The sequence below is a fragment of the Phoenix dactylifera genome, unplaced genomic scaffold (assembly GCF_009389715.1).
Source record: "Phoenix dactylifera cultivar Barhee BC4 unplaced genomic scaffold, palm_55x_up_171113_PBpolish2nd_filt_p 000570F, whole genome shotgun sequence".
NCBI lineage: Eukaryota > Viridiplantae > Streptophyta > Magnoliopsida > Arecales > Arecaceae > Phoenix > Phoenix dactylifera.
Genome location: NW_024067973.1, coordinates 255,864 through 280,151, shown reverse-complemented (window position 1 = coordinate 280,151; position 24,288 = coordinate 255,864). Strand labels below are relative to the sequence as shown.

At 38.2% G+C, this 24,288-nt stretch overlaps 1 non-coding gene across 1 annotated transcript; it reads right to left on the bottom strand.

Annotated features, from left to right (window-relative positions):
* Positions 1–10,363: 10,363 nt before the first annotated feature.
* LOC120106578 lies at positions 10,364–10,469 on the bottom strand. The gene has a single exon (XR_005508698.1). It is a non-coding gene; the product is annotated as a small nucleolar RNA R71 (small nucleolar RNA).
* Between the last annotated feature and the right edge of the window lie 13,819 nt (positions 10,470–24,288).

Genomic DNA, 24,288 nt, shown 5'->3' with positions numbered 1-24,288 from the left:
AGGATACTTATACCCATATCCACTCGGAACATCTTTTGACAGTAGAACATTCCGAAACTGGTCACATTCAGTGAAATATACTCCTATACTTCACCTGTGTGGCATATCAGTGTCTCTACACTCCTTGGTTAAGAGGATAACCAATGATACGGCACACAACAACCTATTCTTCATAATATTATTATCCTAGTAATAGCATATCGTTTGGTTGCGAACAGGTTTAAGGACTTATAGACAAATCTTTCTTTATCTTTTTAAAAGAGTCCTAAAGACTTCATCACATTACAAGAGTTCAAAAAGATATACAAAATATATGCGATGAATAATGCCAAATAACCTTTTATTAATTCATTAATTCATATACAATTCAATCATCAACAAGCTGACGATTGACTTTTAGGATACAATTCCTAGCAACTCCCACTTGGACTAAAGCCAATCGGTACAGTATCATATACCCATCTTCGACTTGTAATCATTGAACTCTTTGCCGAGGACTTTAGTAAATGGGTCGGCCAGATTTTTCTTTCCATCGATCTTCTGAAGATCTATATCATCTCGTTCTACTATCTCTCGAACAAGATGACATTGCCACAGAATATGCTTGGTCCACTGATGTGCTTTTGGTTCCTTTGCTTGAACAATAACTTTAGTGCTATCACAGAATAGTAGAACTAGACCATCAATGGAGGGTGCCACTCTAAGCTCGGTGATGAACTTTCGCATCCATACAGCTTTCTTGGTGGCATCGGATGCAGCAATGTACTTTGCCTTGTACATTGAATCAGCCACAGTATGCTGCTTGGAACTTTTCCAACAGATAGTACCACCTTTAAGGATAAAGATGTAACCTGACATACTTTTATTGTCATTCTAATCTGACTGAAAACTAAAATCAGTGTATCCCACTAATTTTAAGTTAGTATCTCCATAGACAAGCCATTGGTCCTTAGTATTTCTTAAATACTTAAGAATGATTTTTACAACCTTCCAGTGGTTTCTACCTGGATCAGACTGGTATCTACTCACTACCCCTAGTAAGTGTGCCACATCTGGTTTGGTACATGTCATTACATACATAATAGATCTCACTGCTGAAGCATATGAAATTCTATTCATAGTCTCTCTTTCTTGAGGAGTTGTCGGACAATCCTTTTTAGAGAGCTGAATTCCATGGCCCATCGGAAGATAGCCTTTTTTGGAATTCATCATACTGAACTTTTTCAGCACGGTATCAATGTACGTGGATTGGGACAACCCAAGCAATTTTTTGGATCTACCTCTATAGTTCTTCATCCCTAGGATGTATGATGCTTCTTCCAAATCCTTCATGGAGAATTGTGATGATAGCCAAACTTTTATTCCTTGTAATGCAGGGATGTCATTTCCGATTAAGAGAATATCATTCACATACAAAACAAGAAATACAATCACTAAACCGTTAGCTTATTTTTATATACGGATGTAAAACCTTCAGGTTGTTTCACATACACCTCTTCTTCCAAATCTTCATTTAAGAAGGCGTTTTCACATCCATCTACCAGATTTCATAATCAAATGTGCTGCAATTGCAAGCATAATCTGAATGGATTTGAGAATTGCCACGGAAGAAAATGTTTCGTCATAGTCAATACCATAACGTTGACGATATTCTTTTGCAACCAGACGGGCTTTGTAGGTCTCCACCTTTCCGTCTGCGCCCCTTTTTTTTTGAAAATCCATTTGCACCCTATGGATTTTATTCCTTCGGGTGGGTCAACCAATATCCATACATTATTGACCTCCATGGATTCCATTTTGGAATGTATGGCTTCCAGCCATTTATCAGAGTTGTTCCTTTGCATTGCATCCATATAGGTGATCGGATCCTCATCATTTTCATCAAGCTCAACAAGATCCCCGTTTCTGACCAAGAAATCGTAGTATCTGTCCGGCTGACGTGGTACTATAGTAGATCGCCTTAAGGATGTTTCTATAATGGGTTCAGGGCTTGATCTAATCAAATCAGGTTCTAATGGTTCAGTGGGTGGTGTCGGTTCTTCTATATGTTGAATTTCTTCAAGTTCAACATTAGAGCCATTAGTTCCTTCTCCAAGGAATTCCTTCTTCAAGAAGACAACTCTATTGCAGACGAATAACTTTTGTTCTTCAGCAAGATAGAAATAATAACCCTTAGTTTTTTTTGGATAGCCGACAAAGAAATATCTATCAGACCTAGCTTCGAGTTTGTCTGCTTTCAAACGTTTGACATAGGCTGGACACTCCCAAATCCTAAGGTGAGTGAGTACCGGTTTACGCCCTGTCCACATCTCATGTGGTATTTTAGTCACAGACTTACTCAAAACTTTATTAAGAATATAGGAAACTATTTCGAGCACATATCCCCAGAAGGATATTGGTAGACTAGCATACCCCATCATGGATCGAACCATGTCTAACAAAATTCGATTCCTCCTTTCTGACACTCCATTATATTGAGGTGTACCAGAAGAAGTCCACTAAGAGAGGATTCTATACTCTCCTAGATATGTCATAAACTCACTGGTGAGGTATTCACCTCCTCGGTCTGATCGAAGAGTTTTAATACTCTTCCTAGTTTGTTTCTCTACTTCATTACGAAATAGTTTGAACATTTCAAATGATTCAGACTTATGTCTCATAAGATAGACATACTCATACCTAGATAAATCGTTTGTAAACGTAATGAAATAAGAATATCCACCTCTGGCTTTTGTGCTCATTGGCCCACATACATAAAAACGTACAAGGCTCAATATATCAATAGCTCGTTCATCTTTTCTAGTGAAAGGTGACTTGGTCATCTTTTAAAGAAGACAGGATGTGCAGGTGGTCAATGATTCAGAATCATTAACATTGAGGATACCCTCTTGAGCTAACCTGTTTATCTTTATCTTGTTAATGTGACTTAGCCTACAATGCCAAAGGTAGATATCGGAGACACTATCTATTTTAGTACGCTTACTTGACGTGTATATTATATTAACAGATTGTGATAATATGTAAATGTCATTACTCAATTGTCTATTCATTATAGTAATACCATTCATAATGATCTCACAATAACTCTTCTTTATTGAAAATTCATAACTATTCTTAGCTAAAAGGCCTACAGAAATAATATTCAATAGAAATGTCAGACAAAAATGACAATCACTTAAGACAATTACATGAGAATTGAAAACTAATTTGAGAGTTCCTAAAGCTAGAACTGGAACTGATCTTCCATCTCCAATATTCAGGAATCTTTCGTTATCTTCAAATCTCTCACTGACCTGAAGCCCCTACAACGAATTGCAAATGTTAAACGTGAAGGGTTTTATTATGTCATAATGGGCAGCGGAAGCTAGGGATTTTAAATTTTTTTTAATAAAATCTATTGACATGAAACCCTTATAAAGCCTAGAACACCTTAATGGTAACAATCAAACAATATAAATATAAATACTGAAATAGAAGAATACCTGTAATGCTAAATCCAAGTTTGTAGAATCTCCACGAGGCGTCCAAGTGTCCGCCCTCCAATGATGACCACATGGAAACTCGATCAAGACTTTAGCTCCAAAGATTTTTGATCCTTAATGCTGAATCCTTCCAAAGGATTTAAATTGGTTTGCTTTCTCTCCTCTCTTATTTTTCTTTCACCTTTCTAAATCACTTCTAATATTTTTGTCTTAAAGAAGACCTTCTTGTCTTGGCTTAGGACACTCTAGAAGCAATGCTAGAAAGAGACAAAGGCTTGTAAGAAAGAAGGGATAAGGGAGAGAGAATGCGGCGGAGTTGGAATAAAGAATACGGTGGAATGGCTCCCTATTTATAGATGTGAAGGGATGCATCCTAGCCATCCCTTCATGCATCAAAGGGTGTGATAAGAGGGTGCCAACAAAAGAGGAGGCATATCTGGAATGGGGCGCAAGCAAGAGAGAGAGGGAGGCGTATCAAATAAGGATTTATCCTTATCCATCCAAGAGACGTATTTACGATACGTCTCTTCATTCTTTGCGCCGTACTCTTCACTTATTTTCTTTCTTCTCATGCATGAAATGTAGGAGCCATTTCCAACCATTGATCAAGCCTTGATGATGATCCAAAGGCCATGAAAGAGGGCGCCACATTCACCTTAGGCGTGATGAAGAGAGGAGAGAGAGAATGGATAAAATCAAATAAATGGTTCATCCTTATCCATTTAATCTTCACGTATTCTCTCTCTTTCCTTCATGTATTTTTCATCACCACGCCTCTCAATGATATCCATCATGTCATCATGATCTACCATCATCCTATGATGAAAATCCAATGGCTCCAATTCATGGCGCCATCCATTTGATCCATCTCTTCATCCAATGTTAATCCAACGGTCAAAAATGAATGATTTATCAAATCTAATCCAATTAGACTCAAACCAAGCCAATTAGGTGCCAACTCTTGGCTAACCCATATTAGAATATGATCTAATTAAATTAGATCAAGTAAGAATCAGATTCGAATCTAATTCGAATCAGATTCGAATCTAATTCGAATCAGGAGCTAAGGTTTGCAACACCTGCTAGGATGTTTATCTTGCAAACATGATCTAACCCAATTAGATCCTTGATAAGTTTTTTTGTGTGTGACCTATTGGGTTTCATACTTAGCCAGCAATAGGTGTGAGTGCGAGTTGACCCAACTTGATTAGAACTCTTCTAATCGATTTAAGTCCAAACTGCGCGAACCCAAACTTAACAATTAGAATCCTTTCTTATTAGTGATCGAATTAAACTCTTTAATTCGATCAAACCTATAAGACAAGATTGACGTCTAGCAACGTATCATGTCTACCCGAAAAATATAAAATTTGGTTGAAATACCAAAAATACCCTTCAGTGGCAAGTTACCGTGCAATTCAATCCTTTAATCAAATTGCATCCCGAATATGTATATGAGTATGAATATATGTCAAACTTAATTTCATATTCATATATTTCTCAATCTTCTAATGATAATTCGAATAATGAAACATTAGAAACTCTTTCTAATTTTCGTTGTGCTTTGATCAAAGGCTCCCTGAATTATCATATGATTAGAATAAATAGGATACGATCTTCTCTTACTAGAAATGATTAATTCCTTATTGACCTACTCATAATCTTCGTACACAATCCACCATATCCAGAATACCTCGTACCCAACTTATGTGCACAAAATACTATGGTGATCTCAGGTCAAAGGATCAGTTGCACAACTTCCACTAAGAGAATCATCTTTTGACATGTAAGTAAGACTTCATAAGATTTCTCTTTGTAGGTCAATTCAGTGAACTCATTTCTCTAATGAGCACCCACATCTTTGTATTAGTGTCTCCACACAAGTGATTGTGAGATCAATCACCTTTTGCATCGAGCATACATAAGATGTGCCAGTCTTTCCGGTAAACATTGATCCCCGACTCAATGTACCAATGACTGAAAATATTTAAGATTAGGGTTTTAGGATTTTAGGTCTCACTAGTATGATCTCATCATAGCCTCAAAACCATTGCCCTAATCTAAGAAATTTATCACAAATATAATCAACAGTATATGATAAAACACAATGCCTTTATTCATATTTAAATGTCATGTACATGATTTGGAAAATCAAAAGAAAACCCTTCGCAATACATATTGCGATTGGCTTGTAGGGCATCTACTCTTTCAATATCCCACTTGCACTAAAGCCAATCGCCCTTATATTTCATCCCCATACAATCGAGGTGGCGATCGAATTGCTGTTGTGGTAGAGCTTTAGTGAACGGGTCTGCTAGGTTGTTCTTTGTGTCTACTCGTTCAATCACTATGTCTTGTCTCTCAACGATCTCTCGAACGAGGTGGAAGCATCTTAGAATGTGCTTAGATTTGTGATGAGACCTTGGTTCCTTCGCTTGAGCAACAGTTCCAGTGTTATCACAATAAACTGGGACTGGTCCAGCAATCTCAGGACCTACTCCTAACTCAGAGATGAACTTCTTCATCCAGACAGCTTCCTTAGCGGCTTCACTTACAGCAATGTATTCTGCCTCAGTAGTTGAGTCAGCTACAGTTTGCTGCTTGAACTCTTCCAGCTCACTGTACCACCATTTAGGGTAAAGACATACCCTGAAGTGGACTTGCTATCATCTGGATCTGACTAAAAACTAGAATCAGAAAATCCTTCTAGTTTCAACTCAGATCCTCCATAAACTAGAAAAATATTTTTAGTCCTTCTTAAGTACTTAAGAATATTTTTCACAACTATCCAATGATCCTCTCCTATATCAGCCTAGAATCTGCTTGTTATGCCTAAGGCAAAAGCAACATCAGGCCTGGTACATAGCATAGTATACATAATCGATCCTACTGCCGAAGCATAGGGAATAGAATTCATTCTATTCCTTTCTTCAGATGTCTTAGGAGTTATCTTCTTAGAGAGACGTATGCTATGACTCATAGGCAAGTAACCTCTTTTACTTCCTTCCATGCTAAATCTTTTCAGCACATGATCTATGTACCTAGACTGGGACAAGCGCAGCATCCTTTTAGATCTATCCCTATAGATCTTTAGACCAAGTATATAGGATGCTTCTCCCAAGTCTTTCATGGAAAAGCTTTTTAATAGCCAAGTCTTGACTGATTGTAACATTGGAATATCATTTCCAATGATCAGTATGTCATCTACATATAATATTAAGAAGACAATGGCACTCCCACTAGTCTTCTTGTATACACATGGTTCATTCACATTTTTGATAAACCAAACTCTTTGACTGTTGTATCAAAATGGATGTTCCAACTCCTCGATGCTTGCTTTAATCCATAAATGGATCTCTTAAGCTTGCATACTTGATTTGCTCTCTTACTTGAGACAAATCTTTCTGGCTGTGTCATGTAAACCTCTTCCTCAAGATGACCATTAAGGAAGGCGGTTTTGACATCCATCTGCCAGATTTCATAATCATAGTATGCAGCTATTGCAAGCAAAATCCGTATAGATTTGAGCATAGCTACTGGTGAAAAAGTTTCATCATAATTAATTCCTTACTTTTGCCTGAAACCTTTTGCCACCAATCTAGCCTTGTAGGTTTCTACTTGGCCATTTGCTCCAATCTTTTTTTTTATAGACCCATTTGCAACTTATAGGGTTTACACCCTCTAGTGCATCAACCAAAGTTCATACTTGGTTGGTATACATAGAATCTATTTCGGATTTCATGGCTTCTAGCCATTTGTCAGAGTCACTACTCATGACAGCTTCCGAATAGGTCAGAGGATCATTATTCTAAACAATGTGGGCTTCATCATTCTCAATGATAAACCCATACCTCTCAGGTGCTCTTCACACTCTATCTGACCTTTGGAAGGGAGATGTGTGTTGTGGCTGTACCTCATTTATGGGTACACCTGGTTGAAGAATTTCTTGTGTTTCTATTTGTAGTCTTGAACTTCATTAAGTTCAATTCTTCTTTCACTGCTCTTTTCTAAGATAAACTTTTTTTCTAAGAAAGTGGCATGCCTACTAACAAATACCTTTTGTTCAGTAGGGTGATAGAAGAGATATCCAATACTTTCTTTGGAATAACCTACAAATGTACATTTATCTGATCTAGCACTTAGCTTATGTCCAAAATTTCTTTTGACATATGTTTGGCAGCCTTATATTTTAAAATATTTAAGATTGGGCTTCCTACCTCTCCATATCTCATATGGAGTACTAGATACAGATTTTGAAGGTATTCTGTTTAGCACATATGTGGCAGTTTCTAGGAAAAAATTCTAGAAGAAAATAGGAAGATCTATAAAGCACATCATGGACCTTACCATATCTAATAGAGTACGATTCCTCCGTTCGGCTACACCATTTAATTGTGGCGCATACGGAGGTATCCATTTAGAGAGAATGCCCTTTTCTTTAAGATGATTTAAAAACTCACTAGAAAGGTATTCACCTCCTCGATCAGATCGAAGGATTTTAATACACTTTTCGATTTATTTTTCAACCATACTTTGATACTCTTTAAACTTATCAAAGACTTCGGATTTATGTTTCATAAGATACACATATCCGAACTTTGATAAATCATCAGTGAATATGATGAAGTAAGAGTATCTACCTCTAGCTAGAGTTGTCATAGGACCACATACATCTGTATGTAAAAGTCCTAATAACTCACTTGCCCTTTCTCCATGTCCAGTGAATGGAGACTTGGTCATTTTTCCTATAAGACAAGATTCACAAGTTCCTAATGATTCATAATCATAAGGATCAAAGAACTCTTCTGATAAGTGCTTAATAATCATAATTTAGTTATCTTTCCGTAGCACTTATCAATGTTCTTAAACTGATAAATATATATTTTACCATGAAATTGAATAAACATTGAAATAAATTCAAAAAATATGGTAAGAAGTAAATAATTCTTTTCTTAAAACAGACTCTGAACTTGTCTCTCTCTTGATTGCAATCTTTCATGAAAACTATAGAAAAACATATAAGAAGATTGTGTTGACCCGGCTAAGGTTATAATTAAATGGGCTTTAGTCTTGATTAGATTAAAAGTTATAATTGTATAGAAAAATATTTGATTAACCCTCTTATTAAGTCACGATCCTGCTTTTAGCCCTGTTGAGTCCAGTCTGAAGCAGTTTAGCAAAAATTAAATTTAAACGACATTGGGCTCGAGAGTAAGTTCAAGCAAATCAACGATCATGACCCACCTCAAACCCAAAGTCAATTTCCAACCAATTCATTACCTGCCTTCATATAAAATTGATAAATTTAAAACAAAAAAAAATAATGAATATAATAAAATAAAAATAATTTCGGGCAGAATCACTGAAAACACTGTTCATATGAACAGTGTCCCGTGAAAACACTGTTCATATGAACAGTGTTACAAAAAAAAAAAAATAACAAATGAGTTCACTGTTTATCTTCTTCCCCCCTCCCCCGCAGTGCATCACGGCTGAGATTTACTTTTAAAAGAAAAATAACTTATTCTCCAATCTCTGTGGACCGACACCCGTAATCACTATCCTACAGGATATGTGCTATTGCGTGGTTTATTTTCAAAATTGAAAAAATATTAAAAAAAATATTTTCTATTATTGTTACTTTTCTTATCTCCTTTTTCTCTTCTACTATTTTTTTTTCAATTTTTCTTTTGGTCTTATTTGATCAGGAATCGAAGGAAAAATCTGGGATGATCAAAAGGAGAATAGCTAGAAAAGAAATGCTATAGAGGTTTGCCTAAAAATTTTTTAAATTGCTGGAAAAATTTCCTTTGGTAACCTCTAAACCTTTCTTGTTTAAATTTATTATTAGATTGAAATTTTGTGGTGATTGTTTGATTTTAATTTCAGCAAAAGTGTGAATGCATGCTTGATACATACACAAATTAATCCGCACATAGTAAGGGCAATCACCGCAACAAGATAAGAGCCGGATTTCATCACCGGACTCTTGCCCAACTTAGGTGAACTCAATCTCACATAGTGTCACTTTAATTAAAATCAATTAGACGTTGGCTCCTAGGAACATTCGAGCTCAATAGGACGAAGATCACTGAAAGTTGCACCAATTTCGCTCTGTGGCTTAGTTGATGTCTAGGCAAGCTTTGTCCCTATAAGGGAGACAGTTCATCTGTTCGAGGCAAGTGGGTTTTAAGTGGGACCTTTGCGAACGCATCGTGACCCCTCCACTTACTTGGGAGCTTACCTGGTCAACTCGGTTCATTAGACCGGATTGGAGGCTTAGGTGCCCTCTTCAAACCAGTTAGAAGCTGTCTAGTGATTTTAGGACAAATACAAGGATTTATGTGTTTTTCTTTTATTGCATGCTTGATTGATCAAGTATTAGTGTATGCAAGGGAGTCATTCTAGAGTACGTGACCTATTACCTTTGGACCCTGAAATAGAACGGACCCTTAGAAATATTCGAGCTGAGATCAAAACCTTAGAATCATCCCCACCTCCTGAGATGGCTGCAGAACAACCCAAACTCCTGAGGGAGTACTTTACTTCCACCATTTACACTTCCCCATCTTGCATTCGATTACTTGAAGTAGCAGCTGTACAATACGAAATAAAGTCTAGTGTGATCCAAATGCTCCCATCTTTTTATGGGCTCACCAACGAAGAACCATATAAACACTTAGATGAATTCCTTGAGATTTGCACCACTGTCAAGATTCAGAACTTCACTGATGATGCTCTGAAACTTAGATTATTCCCTTTCTCCCTTAAAGATAGAGCCAAACAATGGCTGAATTCTTTAGAAGCTAACTCGATTCGTTCTTGGGATCAAATGCAATAAGAATTCCTTAAAAAATACTTTTCCATAGGAAGAACGAACCAGTTTAGACGTGCCATTACAAGCTTCTTCCAAACGGAGGGAGAAGAATTTCATGAAACTTGGGAGAGATTTCGGGACCTAATCCGTAAATGCCCTCATCATCAAATACCTAAGTGGCAGCTAGTGCAATATTTCTATGACGGATTGACTGAACGAAACCGTCAGATGATCGATGCTGCATGCGGGGAAACTTTTATGCTTCAAAATGAGCATGAAGCATGGCAATTATTTGAAAATCTTAATGAAAATTCCCTTCACCATGCTTCCTGTTCTCGTCAAGCACCCCCGAGTTCTCAAAGAAAAGGGACCATTTGTGAAATAAGTCATTCTATAGACCTGTCTAGCAAGGTAGATGCATTGTCCCATAAGATTGACCAACTGATGATAGGAGGACATGTCGTTAGCTCTTCCCAAGCACAAGTGTATGCTATCTGTTCTATCCCATCGCATCCTATTCATGAGTGCCCCTCAGCACCCCAATTCTCCGAACTCGTGCAAGAACAGATCAATGCTGCCCAAACACAGCCCAGACCGGGTAATGACCCATTTTCCAATACATATAACTCGGGATGGCGGAATCATCCAAATTTTTCTTGGAGGCAGCAAGCTTCGAATACTGCCCAACCCTACTTCCAAAATTTTCAAAACCCGCAGAATTTTCATTTCTACCGTCCCTCAACTCAATTTCAACACCCTCCTCCTCCAACCCAAAGAAATACAGCCTTTGAGGAGAAAGTGTTGACTGCCCTTCAAGGTTTGGAGGCAAACACACAACTATTGCACTCTCACACGCAATCAATTGCTAAGCTAGAATCCCAAATGGGTCAACTAGCCAATGCATTAAACAAGCGAGAGGAAGGTAAGCTTCCAAGTCAACCAATGAGTAATCCAAGGGGACAATACGTGGCTCAAGAAACTCGACTAAATCATGAGCAAGCAAATGCCTTGACTACCCTGAGGAGTGGCCGTATAATAGATAATAAGGTTGGGGAGGGTAGCAATAAAGAAGATGAAGAAGAGGAGAGGAATGTATCACATGAAAACCCAAAACCTTCTTCAGCGAGTCCACCATCTGCCACAACCCACATTCCAAAGGCTCCATTCCCTGAAGCACTTAATGCACCCTCTCCCTTTGGCAAGAAGGAAACTTCATTAGAAGAGATGATGGAGGTCTTCAAACAAGTTAAAATCAACCTCCCACTCCTTGATGCCATCAAACAAGTTCCCTCCTATGCCAAATTTCTCAAAGACCTTTGCACCCAAAAGTGGAAATCTAGGACACATGTGCCTAAAAAGGTCCTCCTAACTGAGCAGGTAAGTTTCATTCTCCAACACAACACCCCTCCAAAATTCAAAGATCCTGGCGCTCCCACTATTTCCTGTGTCATAGGAGATAACTCCATTGATCGAGCACTTTTAGATCTAGGGGCAAGTGTGAATCTTCTACCATATTCAGTCTATGAAAAATTTGGGTTGGGTGAATTGAAACCTACCTCGGTATCTTTACAATTGGCTGATAGATCGGTGAAGATGCCAAGGGGGATGATTGAAGATGTTCTTGTCAAGATAGACAAATTCTATTTTTCAGTAGATTTTATCGTCCTTGACATGGAACATGTGCCCAACCTAAAAAAACAAATCCCTGTGATTCTTGGTCGTCCCTTTTTAGCGACAGCCAATGCATATATCAACTGTAGAACTGAGGCAATGGATATATCATTTGGAAACATGAAAATTAAGTTAAATGTGTTTCATGCCGCTGACTAACATGTGAGGGAAGACGAGTGTTGCCTAATTGACGAAATGGATGATCTTGTAGAGAACGCCCTTCCCTATATCTTAGCAAATGATCCCTTAGAGGCATGTTTGACCCATTTTGTCATTGACAACTTTGATATAGACAAGGCCGTAGAAGAAGTCAACATCTTACTCGACAATCAATCTCCCATGAGTTCCCTTTCTTGGAAGATCCGATCTGAACCTCTTCCCCTATTGCTAGCGCACCACTTTGTCCTTCCATTGATTCTCCACCTAAATTTGAGTTAAAGCCACTTCCGACAACTCTTAAGTATGCCTTTTTAGGACCAGAAGATATCCTCCCTGTAATCATCGCGGCCAACTTATCTACTGAACAGGAGGGTAAACTTTTAAGGGTACTAGAAGAGAATAAACATGCCATAGGATGGTCTGTAGCCGATTTGAAAGGGGTTGACCCCTCCATATGCATGCATCGAATCCACCTCGAAGATGATGCAAAGCCCACCCGAGAAATGCAAAGAAGACTCAATCCTAACATGAAGGAGGTAGTCAAGAAAGAAGTTGTGAAGTTATTAGATGCCGGAATCATTTACTCAATTTCTGATAGTAAGTGGGTGAGTCCGACACAAGTGGTACCCAAGAAATCAGGTATCACTGTGGTTGAAAATACGGAAGGAGAATTGATACAAACACGCACAACCACGGGTTGGCGCGTGTGTATTGACTACAGAAAACTTAATTCGATGACTAGGAAAGACCATTTCCCTCTACCTTTCATAGATCAAATTTTGGAACGGTTGGCTGGTCAAGGTTTCTACTGCTTCTTAGATGGTCATTCTGGATATAATCAAGTACCTGTTTACCTGGACGATCAAGAGAAAACCACTTTTACTTGCCCATTTGGGACATTTGCATATAGGAGGATGCCTTTTGGACTATGCAATGCACCCGCAACTTTTCAACGATGCATGATGGCCATTTTTTCAGATATGGTGGAAAACTTTCTAGAAGTGTTCATTCATGATTTCTCAGTTTTTGGCCTATCTTTTGACGATTGTCTGAACAATTTGATCTTAGTTTTGAAAAGATGTAAGGAGACCAACCTAGTATTAAGTTGGGAAAAGAGCCATTTCATGGTTCAAGAAGGCATAGTTTTAGGACACGTCGTGTCCAAGAGGGGAATTGAAGTAGATAAAGCCAAAGTCGATCTTATTTCCAATCTCCCTCCACCCAAAACTGTGAAACAAATCCGATCATTCCTTGGTCATGCTGGCTTCTACTGTCGCTTCATTCAGGATTTCAGTAAAATTTCCAAACCCTTGTGCAATCTTCTTGCCAAGGACACTCTCTTTGTCTTTAATGAAGCATGCAAAGAGGCATTTGAAAATCTTCGCTCGAAATTGACCACTGCACCTATCATACGGCCTCCTAATTGGACCCTTCCATTTGAACTGATGTGTGACGCATTTGACTATGCCATTGGGGCAGTTTTAGGGCAACGGCTAGATAAAGTACCTCATGTCATCTACTACGCTAGTAAAGCACTCTCAGATGCACAATTGAACTACACCACCACTGAGAAAGAATTGCTAGCTGTAGTATTCGCGCTAGACAAGTTTCGATCTTACCTATTAGGATCCAAGGTTACCGTATTCACTGATCATGCTGCCCTTCGACACCTTCTTGCAAAGAAGGACACCAAACCCCATCTGATTCGATGGATTCTTTTACTACAAGAATTTGATCTAGAAATTCGTGACAAGAAAGGAACTGCAAATGTCGTAGCAGACCACTTATCTAGGATTCTTCTTGAGCCCTCTAAGAATACCTCACCCTTACATGATGCTTTCCCAGATGAACAATTATTTGGGGTACAAGGAATGAAAACGCCATGGTTTGCAAACATAGTAAATTACCTTGCTATAGGACGAATTCCTGATGATTGGTCAACTCAAGATAAGAACCGATTCTTTTCACAAGTAAAGTTCTATTATTGGGATGATCCCGATCTATTCAAGTATTGTCCCGATCAAGTAATCCGTCGATGTGTCCCCGAATGCGAATTTCAAAGTATTCTTTCATTCTGCCATTCACAAGCTTGTGGGGGACATTTTGGGGGTAGAAAAACTGCAGCAAAAGTTTTACAGAGTAGATTTTATTGGCCCACACTTTTCAAAGATGCCCATAACTTTTGCCAAACTTGTGAACGATGCCAACAGATGGGTACCATCTCCCGTAGAGACATGATGCCTCTCAATCCTATTTTAATTGTAGAAATCTTTGATGTCTGGGGTATTGACTTTATGGGTCCTTTTCCACCATCTTTTGGTTCCGAATACATTCTGGTAGGGGTTGATTATGTCTCAAAATGGGTAGAAGCTGTCGCCACTAAAACTAATGACCACAAGATTGTGGTTAAATTTTTACATGAAAACATCTTTTGTCGTTTTGGCACACCCTGAGCCATCATCAGTGATGGGGGATCTCATTTTTGCAACCGGTCTTTCGAGGCTTTGGCTCGCAAATATAACATCACCCACAAAGTTGCTACCCCATACCATCCCCAAACGAGTGGACAAGTCGAGGTGTCCAATAGGGAGTTAAAACACATCTTAGAGAAAATGGTACGTCCCGATAGAAAAGATTGGTCTCAAAGGATAAATGATGCTCTCTGGGCATACCGTACTGCCTACAAAACTCCTATTGGCATGTCCCCCTACCGATTAGTTTTTGGAAAAGCTTGCCACTTACCAGTAGAACTTGAACATAGAGCTTTCTGGGCTATCAAAAAGTTTAACTTAGACATGGCAGTAGCTGGTCCTCACCGAAAACTCCAACTAAGTGAACTTGAAGAATTGCGCAATGAGGCTTATGAAAATGCTAAAATTTATAAAGCAAGGACTAAGGATTTTCATGATAAAAATATTAACCGTAAGTCCTTCGAACCTGGTCAAAAGGTTTGGCTGTTCAATTCCAAGTTGTGACTCTTCCCGAGTAAACTTCGCTCCAGGTGGGATGGACCATTTGTAGTGAAAAAGGTTTCTCCTTATGGTACAGTAGAAATCCAACACTTCAATGGTGGACATATTTTAAAAGTCAATGGTCAAAGGTTAAAACCTTATGTGGACTGTATTACCAATGGGCAATTGATCGAATCCCTTAATTTGACGAACCCTGTTTATCAAAATAATTAAGGATGCACTATGTCTGGCTGAAGACAATAAACTTAGCACTTGTTGGGAGGCAACCCAATTCTCTTAGATTTTTTTTTTAACATTGAGGACAATGTTAGGTTTAGGTTTGGGGGTATTCATCTTGATTTTCATTTCTTGATTTTCATTCAAAAAAAAAAAATTGTGTTCATAAAATAATAATAATAATAAAATTTTAAATTAAAAAAAAGTTTTTGTTTTTAAAAACCTAATTTTTATACAGGAATGCGAGAATGATAAATTCACAAGGTATATAAAATCTAAAAAGCCCAATGACTAGTCGGAAGTAATTTAAATTTAAGTTCTTTTTATTAAGTCTCTCTTAGGGAGTTGTAAGCTAATTAATACTTTGGAATTTTACTACACACTGACCGACCCTTCTAAAGTCTAGGCTCGACAATATATTGATAGTATAGTAGCAACCTTGGACCCTGATGAATCATACTTATCTAATTCAAAAAAAAAAAATCATCAATAAAAAGGATTTAGTCAGGAACATCGAAAAGGGCTACCTATTGTCAAAGGTCAGGTGGGCTTGTGATGAGGACTCTGAGCATAAGTCCGTAGGGGAGTCTTGATGCCCGACACCTTGTGCCAACTGGTGTGAGAGTTGTCGACTGATTGCTCGTTACACGGAGAAATCACCACAAGAGTAAAAGTGCACAATTTATACATCTTTTATTTAAAAAAAAAACTTTGTATTGACCTTGTAAAAGACAATAGTGTGAAAGCCGTCGTTCTAGAAATTCGAGTAAACTGGAATATTACAGATAAAGCCCGTGAGATACTAAAGTAAACATCCACAACTCTCGAAATCCTGCAGATAAGATGATTTTGAATCAGTGAATAGGTCCTTTCGACCAATCCTTGGAAACTACTAGTATTAACAATATTTTGGAGATCCGAACCCTTAGCTTGTGTACGGTCCAGATTTCACTGAGCACTCCAGTATAAATAAGTCTTACAACTCCCTAACGGAAACTTAATGACCTCAACTTGAATTGCATTTTGACCTAGGATTTGGGCTGCTTAGTAAATAAAACCGTGTGTGTTTTGAAATTCTTATCATTTATGTATCTTAAATTAGATTTTAATTTCCTTACTAGTATGCATTTGAAATTTGATTTTCACTTCATAGATCAATTGATTTATCAAAAAAAAAAAAAAGAAATTAATAATAACAATAATAATAAATGATTTATTGAAGTTTGTGGGTATCTTCACTGAAAACCCTCACGAGACTACAACTCGTCCACTAGGGTAACCTAGGGGTTTAAAGCCTTGTTACATATGGTAAATGTAACCGCGATGCCTGCGAAAGTGAGTTAAAATTTTTCTTTTCTAGTTTTATTTTGCTCGAGGACTAGCAAAACATAGGTTTGGGGGTGTGATAAGTGCTTAATAATCATAATTTAGTTATCTTTCCGTAGCACTTATCAATGTTCTTAAACTGATAAATTCATATTTTACCATGAAATTGAATAAATATTGAAATAAATTTAAAATATAGTAAGAAGTAAATAATTCTTTTCTTAAAACAGACTCTGAACTTGTCTCTCTCTTGATTGCAATCTTTTATGAAAACTATAGAAAAACATATAAGGAGATTGTGTTGACCCGGCTAAGGTTATAATTAAATGGGCTTTGGTCTTGATTAGATTAAAAGTTATAATTGTATAGAAAAATATTTGATTAACCCTCTTATTAAGTCACGATCCTGCTTGTAGCCCTGTTGAGTCCAGTCTGAAGCAGTTTAGCAAAAATTAAATTTAAACGACATTGGGCTCGAGAGTAAGTTCAAGCAAATTAACGATCATGACCCACCTCAAACCCAAAGTCAATTTCCCACCAATTTATTACCTGCCTTCATATAAAATTGATAAATTTAAAACAAAAAAAAAGAAAATAATGAATATAATAAAATAAAAATAATTTCGGGAAGAATCACTGAAAACACTGTTCATATGAACAGTGTCCCGTGAAAACACTGTTCATATGAACAGTGTCCCGTGAAAACACTGTTCATATGAACAGTGTTACAAAAAAAATAATAATAATAATAACAAATGAGTTCACTGTTTATCTTCTTCCCCCCTCCCCCGCAGTGCATCACGGCCGAGATTCCCGTCGATTCCCCCGTTCCAGCCACGAGATGGCATCGCCTAAGAAATCCTCCCCGCAGCGTCCTCCCGACGATCCTGCAACCAGCATCTCCGCCTCGTCTTCCGCCTGTGACACAGTCCGCAGCCGAGATCCAGCTCCGCCATCAAGCCGCGTCGAAATCCCAGCGTCTCCGCCTCCTCCTCCGCCCGTGGCGCATCCGGATCCCATCCCAGTCTCCGCAATCCCAGCCGGCTGCAATCAACGATCCAGCTCCTCCGCCATCAGTCCGTTCCAGCCGCATCCAACGATCACGCCCTTCTCCAGCGATCTCACGTGCAACAGAAATCAAGCCTCCGCCGAGATCATTCCCAGCATCACGCCCTCCTCCTCGCTGGGGATCCATCACCGGCCTTCGGCGATCTATAAAAGCAAGATGAAGAAGAGGGAGAAGGAGGAGCGGGCTTCGACAGAAATAGGGGACCCCCTGTTTCGGTGAAGAAAAGGAAGGAGAAAGCCGTGCGTGGAAGGGAGTGAAGAGTAATTTTTTTTTATGAAGATGGGAGGACTTCCGGCCACCATGAGCAGCTAAATCTTGGTTTAGGGGTTTGATGAAGCCGTGGATGAGTATTTATGTTGCATTTCTTTGATTTTTAGCATTGTAAGACAGTTGCATATTTAATGAAATTATGATCTTGAAATGTCTTGTTTAATTTGTGTAAGATGTTTATCTTGTAGAAAGCCTCTGCATGAATTAATATAGTTTATCGAAATCGAATTCAATACCTATGGTTTGAAGGAGATTGTTATGCAACTACCAGATTTATCTTTGAGAAATTAATCATCAGATGAATCATGCTAAATAGGACAGACTATGCCTATCCTTAGAGAAGATGGTTTGTACCAGGCTTAGATGACTCATACTGTGGGTTAGATTTCAACTTTTTATATGATTGCCCTAACTTGTAGTTAAGAGCAATCAGATCATACACGCATCTAAATCATTGAAAGCATCATATTTACAAATTCATCGGTGGATTCTAACCCTAAACATCTCTTCCCGTAAAATATTCCTACTACTGCATTCATCTTACTTTTAGCTCTCATTAATCGATAACTTAAAATTCTTTTTACTCTAGCTTATGCCCTTTGAATTAATTTAGTTAAATCAAGTTAGCAAATTCTTCTTCTTGATTTACTTTTAAAAGAAAAATAACTTATTCTCCAATCCCTGTGGACCGACACCCGTAATCACTATCCTACAGGATACGTGCTATTGCGTGGTTTATTTTCAAAATTGAAAGAACCGATCATCTTCTTTGTATAACTTGTTGATTCTTGATTCACTTATGTGACCAAGTCGGCAATGCCAAAGGAGGGTATTATTCACTTCTTCTCTCTTTCTTTTATTGCTTCTATTAATATAAAAGACATTGTCATTAAGTAATAAAACAAGAAGACCATTTTCTATAATGCCATTGCAAAGATGCTTATTAGAAAAATAAATAGAGCAATGATCGGTTATTTCAATTTCAAAAATAAACCACGCAATAGCACGTATCCTGTAGGATAGTGATTACGGGTGTCGGTCCACAGGGATTGAAGAATAAGTTATTTTTCTTTTAAAAATAAATCAAAAAGAAGGATTTGCTAACTTGATTTAACTAAATTAAACTATGAGTACGGATTGGAATTTATCAGAGTAAATAGATCTAGGGTTTGGAATCCACCACATAGCATTGCATCAAGGATTGTGTTCTTAATTTTTATCTTTTGGAGAGGCATGCAATTTTGGCTACAAACCTTTTAAAATAAAAACATAAAGAGTGTTAGGAAAATCCATCTTTGGTATAGCATGAAGTGTCTACCTAAGCATGCTAATCTAGGATGCAGCACACCTCATCTTCCTAGGCATGGATCATCTTAGACTACTTTAGCAAACATGAATAGTAAATAGCATGCTCAAAACATCATAAAAAGATATTTCATTGAAGATAAGAATTTAAACAAGCTCCAAAATAATAAAGAAAATAAGAACTACAATGCCCTGATACATTGCTAGGGCTTCATCCAGCCCTAGATTAGATGTTTAGCCGAGCATGGCTTCCGGACGACCTCCCATCTTCAAATGAAAGCCTTCACCTCCCATTCTTCCAAAAATAACACAAACTATTCTCTTTCCTCCCCTTTCTCTCTCTTTTTTTATTTCTTTTTCTCTCTTTTCTTTCGGCTGGTGTCTTCTTTTCTTCACCGAAACAGGGGTCTCCCCTGTTTCTTTCTTCTCCACCGAGCTCCCCTCTCAAAGCCGATGGCCACCCTCTTTATACCCATTCTCCCCCTTGATGGATCCACTGAGAGAGGAGGAGGGCGTGATGCTGGGAATGATCTCGCGGAGGCTTGATTGTTGCATGCGGGATCGCTGGAGAAGGGCGTGAATCCGTGGGAATGGCTGAATCTCGCGTTCCTTGATGGCTAGAAACGGAAGGAGGAGGCTCCGGATGAAGGGCGCCGCGGGATCGCTGGGAGGCTAATGCGGAATGTTTGAATCTCGGAGAAGACGGGGACGGAGCTAGAGATGAATGCCGCGCTGGGTTACCGGCTGCTGGGAATGATCTCGGGCGAAGATGGGGATGGAGCTCGAAACGGTGCCGATCCGGAAGGAGCTGGGTTACCGGCTCGTTGAATGCAGTCGGCTGGGATCACGGTGAAGGCTGAATTACAGGGATCGGAGCTGGGAATCGATGGGATCTCTTCTTGGAACGAATCCGGGTGAAGCTCGGCTGATTTCTGACTGCTGGGAGGTGGAACGGGCGGCGGATGGCACGCGGTGATTGCGGCTGGCACGGAGCTGACGCGGTGATGCTGGATCTCGGCTGAGACGCGGAGGAAGCCGTGGAATCGACGGGAGGAAGGTGGACGGCCGAGATGCCATGCGGGGGAGGGGGGAAGAAGATAAACAGTGAACTTAGTTTTATATAATAATTTTTTTTGTAACACTGTTCATATGAACAGTGTTTTCACGGGACACTGTTCATATGAACAGTAAATCCACTGATTTTTATTAATTTTATTATATTCATTATTATTTTTTTCTTGTTTTAAATTTATAAAATTTTATATGAAGGCAGATAATGAATTGGTTGGAAATTGACTTTGGGTTTGAGGTGGGTCATGATCGTTGATTTGCTTGAACTTACTCTCGAGCCCAATGTCGTTTAATTTTTGTTAAACTGCTTCAGACCGGACTCAACAAGGCTAAAAGCAGGACCGTGACTTAATAAAAGGGTTAATCAAATATTTTTCCATACAATTATAACTTTTAATCTAATCAAGACCAAAGCCCATTTAATTATAACCTTAGCCGGGTCAACACAATCTCCTTATATGTTTTTCTGTAGTTTTCATGAAAGATTGCAATCAAGAGAGAGACAAGTTCAAAATCTGGTTTAAGAAAAGAATTATTTACCTCTTACCATAATTTAAATTTATTTCAATGTTTATTTAATTTCATGGTAAAATATGTATTTATCAGTTTAAAAACATTGATAAGTGCTATGGAAAGATAATTAAATTATAAATTATTAAGCACTTATCACACCCCCAAACCTATGTTTTGCTAGTCCTCGAGCAAAATGAAATTAAAGAAAAGCTCTAACTCACTTTCGCAGGCATCGCGATTGCATTTACCATATGCAACAAGGCTTTAAACCCCTAGGTTATCCTAGTGGACGAGTTATAGTCTCGTGAGGGTTTCCAGTGAAGATACCCACAAACTTCAATATCATTTATTGTTATGATTAATTTGTTGTTGTTGTTGTTGTTTTTTTTTTTTTTTTTTTTTAATTTGATTGATGAAACTTCAAATTCCAAGTGCATACTAGCTAGAAAAAAAAAACTTTTTTTTAATTAAAATCTAATTTAAGATACATAAATGATAAGAATTTCAAAGCACACACGGTTTTATTTACTAAGTCAGCCCAAATTCTAGATTAGTATGCAATCTAAGTTAAAGTCATTAAGTTTCCGTTTAGGGAGTTGTAAGACTTATTTATACTAGAGTGCTCGGTGAAATCTGGACCGTACACAAGCTAAGGGTTCGGATCTCCAAAATATTGTTAGTACTAGTAGTTTCCAAGGATTGGTCGAAAAGACCTACTCACTGATTCAAAATCATCTTATCTGCAGGATTTCGAGAGTTGTGGATGTTTACTTTAGTACCTCACAGGCTTTATCTGTAATATTCCAGTTTACTCGAATTTTTACTACGACGGCTTTCACACTATTGTCTTTTCGGTCAATATAACTTTTTTTTTTTTTAAGAAAGATATATAAATTGTGCACTTTTACTCTTGTGGTGATTTCTCCATGTAACGAGCAATCAGTCGACAACTCTCACACCAGTTGGCATAAGGTGTCGGGCATCAAGACTCCCCTACGGACTTATGCTCGGAGTCCTCATCACAAGCCCACTTAACCTTTGACAATAGGTAGCCCTTTTCGATGTTCCTGACTAAATCCATTTTTATTGATGATTTTTTTTTTTTTTTTTTTTGGATTAGATAAGTATGATTCATCAGGGTCCAAGGTTGCTACCATACTCTCAACATAATGTCGAGCCTAGACCATAGAAGAGTCGGCCAGTGTGTAGTGAAATTCCAAAGTATTAATTAGCTTACAACTCCCTAAGAGAGACTTAATAAAAAGAACTTAAATTTGTATTACTTTCCACTAGTCATTGGACTTTTTAGATTTTATATACCTTGTGTGTTTATCATTCTCGCATAAATGTATATAAATTAGGGTTTTTTTTTTTAACAAAAACTTTTTTTTTTGATAACTTTTTTATTAATATTATTTTATAAAAATGAAAAAAAATATTTTTATTTTTTATTTTTTATTTTTTTCTTTTTTTTAAAAAAAATGATTTTTTTTTAATTATTATTTTTTATTTTTTATTTTTTTATTAGATGAAAATCAAGATGAATACCCCCAAACCTAAACCTAACATTGTCCTCAATGTTAAGAAATAATCTAAGAGAATTGGGTTGCCTCCCAACAAGCGCTAAGTTTATTGTCTTCAGCCAGACATAGTGAGATAGTTTTTGCATCTCCTTCTATGAGGTCCTCTATTTTGTCTATCATAAAACACTCAATTTCCCTTGCGGGTTGGTCGGCCGCATTGAACACATTTAATTTTACCTTCATGTTTCCAAATGATATGTTCATTACCCCTGTTCTACAATTGATGCATGCATTGGCTGTTGCTAAAAAGGGCCGCCCAAGGATCATGGGGATTTGTTTATTAGGATTGGGCTGATATTCCATATCAAGGACAATGAAATCTACTGAAAAATAAAATTTGTCTACCCTGACAAGAACATCTTCAATTATCCCACGTGGTGTTTTTACAGATCGATCAGCCAATTGAAGGGATACCGAGGTTGGTTTTAACTCACCTAAACCAAGTTTCTCATAAACTGAATAAGGTAAAAGGTTGACACTTGCCCCTAGATCTAAGAGTGCTCGATCAATGAAATTATTTCCTAAGACACAGAAGATCGTGGGAGCACCAGGATCTTTGAATTTTGGAGGGGTGTTGTGTTGGAGAATAGAACTCACTTGCTCAGTTAGGAAGACCTTCTTAGGCACATGTGTCCTAGATTTTCGCTTTTGTGTACAAAGGTCTTTGAGAAATTTGGCATAGGAGGGAACTTGTCTGATGGCATCAAGGAGTGGAAGGTTGATTTTAACTTGTTTGAAGACCTCCATTATTTCCTCTAGTGAAGTTCCCTTTTTGCCAAAGGGAGAGGGTGAATTAAGAGCTTCAGGATATGGGGCCTTTGGGATATGAGTTTTGGCAGAAGGTGGACTAGGTGAAGAAGAAGAAGAAGGTTTTTCATTTGACACATTTCTATCCTCTTCTTCATCTTCCTTATTGTTGTCCTCCCCAATCTTATTGTCTACTACACGTCCACTCCTTAGGGTAGTCAAAGCATTGGCTTGTTCATGATGAATTGCATTTAGTTGATTTTCTTGAGCCATGTATTGTCCCCTAGGATTACTTAGTGGTTGGCTTGGAAGCTTTCCTTCCTCTCGCTTGTTTAGTGCATTAGCTAGTTGACCCATTTGGGATTCTAGCTTGGCGATTGATTGTGTATGAGAGTGCACTAATTGTGTAATGGTTTCCAAACCTTGAAGGGCGTTCAACACTTTCTCCTCAAAGGCTGTGTTTCTTTGGGGTGGAGGAGGAGTGTGTTGAAATTGAATCGAGGGACGGTAGGGATGAATATTTTGTGGGGTTTGAAAATTCTGAGGATTTTGAAAATTTTGGGAATAGGGTTGGGCTGTGTTCGAAGCTTGCTGCTTCCAAGAAAAGTTTGGATGATTTCGCCATCCCGGGTTATATGTATTGGAAAATGGGTCATTACCCGGTCTAGGCTGTGTTTGAGCAGCATTGATGTGTTCTTGCACGAGTTCGGAGAATTGGGGCGCTGAAGGGCACTCATGAATAGGGTGGGATGGGCTAGAACAAATAGTACACACTTGTGCTTGGGAAGAGTTCATGTAATGCCCACCTATCATCAGTTGGTCAATCTTATGGGACAATGCATCTACCTTGCTAGACAAGTCCATAGAATGACTTATTTCACAAATTGTCCCTTTTCTTTGAGAACTCGGGGGTGCTTGACGAGAACATGAAGCATGGTGGAGGGAGTTTTCATTAAGATTTTCAAATAATTTCCATGCTTCATGCTCATTTTGAAGCATAAAAGTGCCCCCGCATGCAGCATCGATCATCTGACGGTTTCGTTCTGTCAATTCGTCATAAAAACATTGCACTAGTTGCCACTTAGGT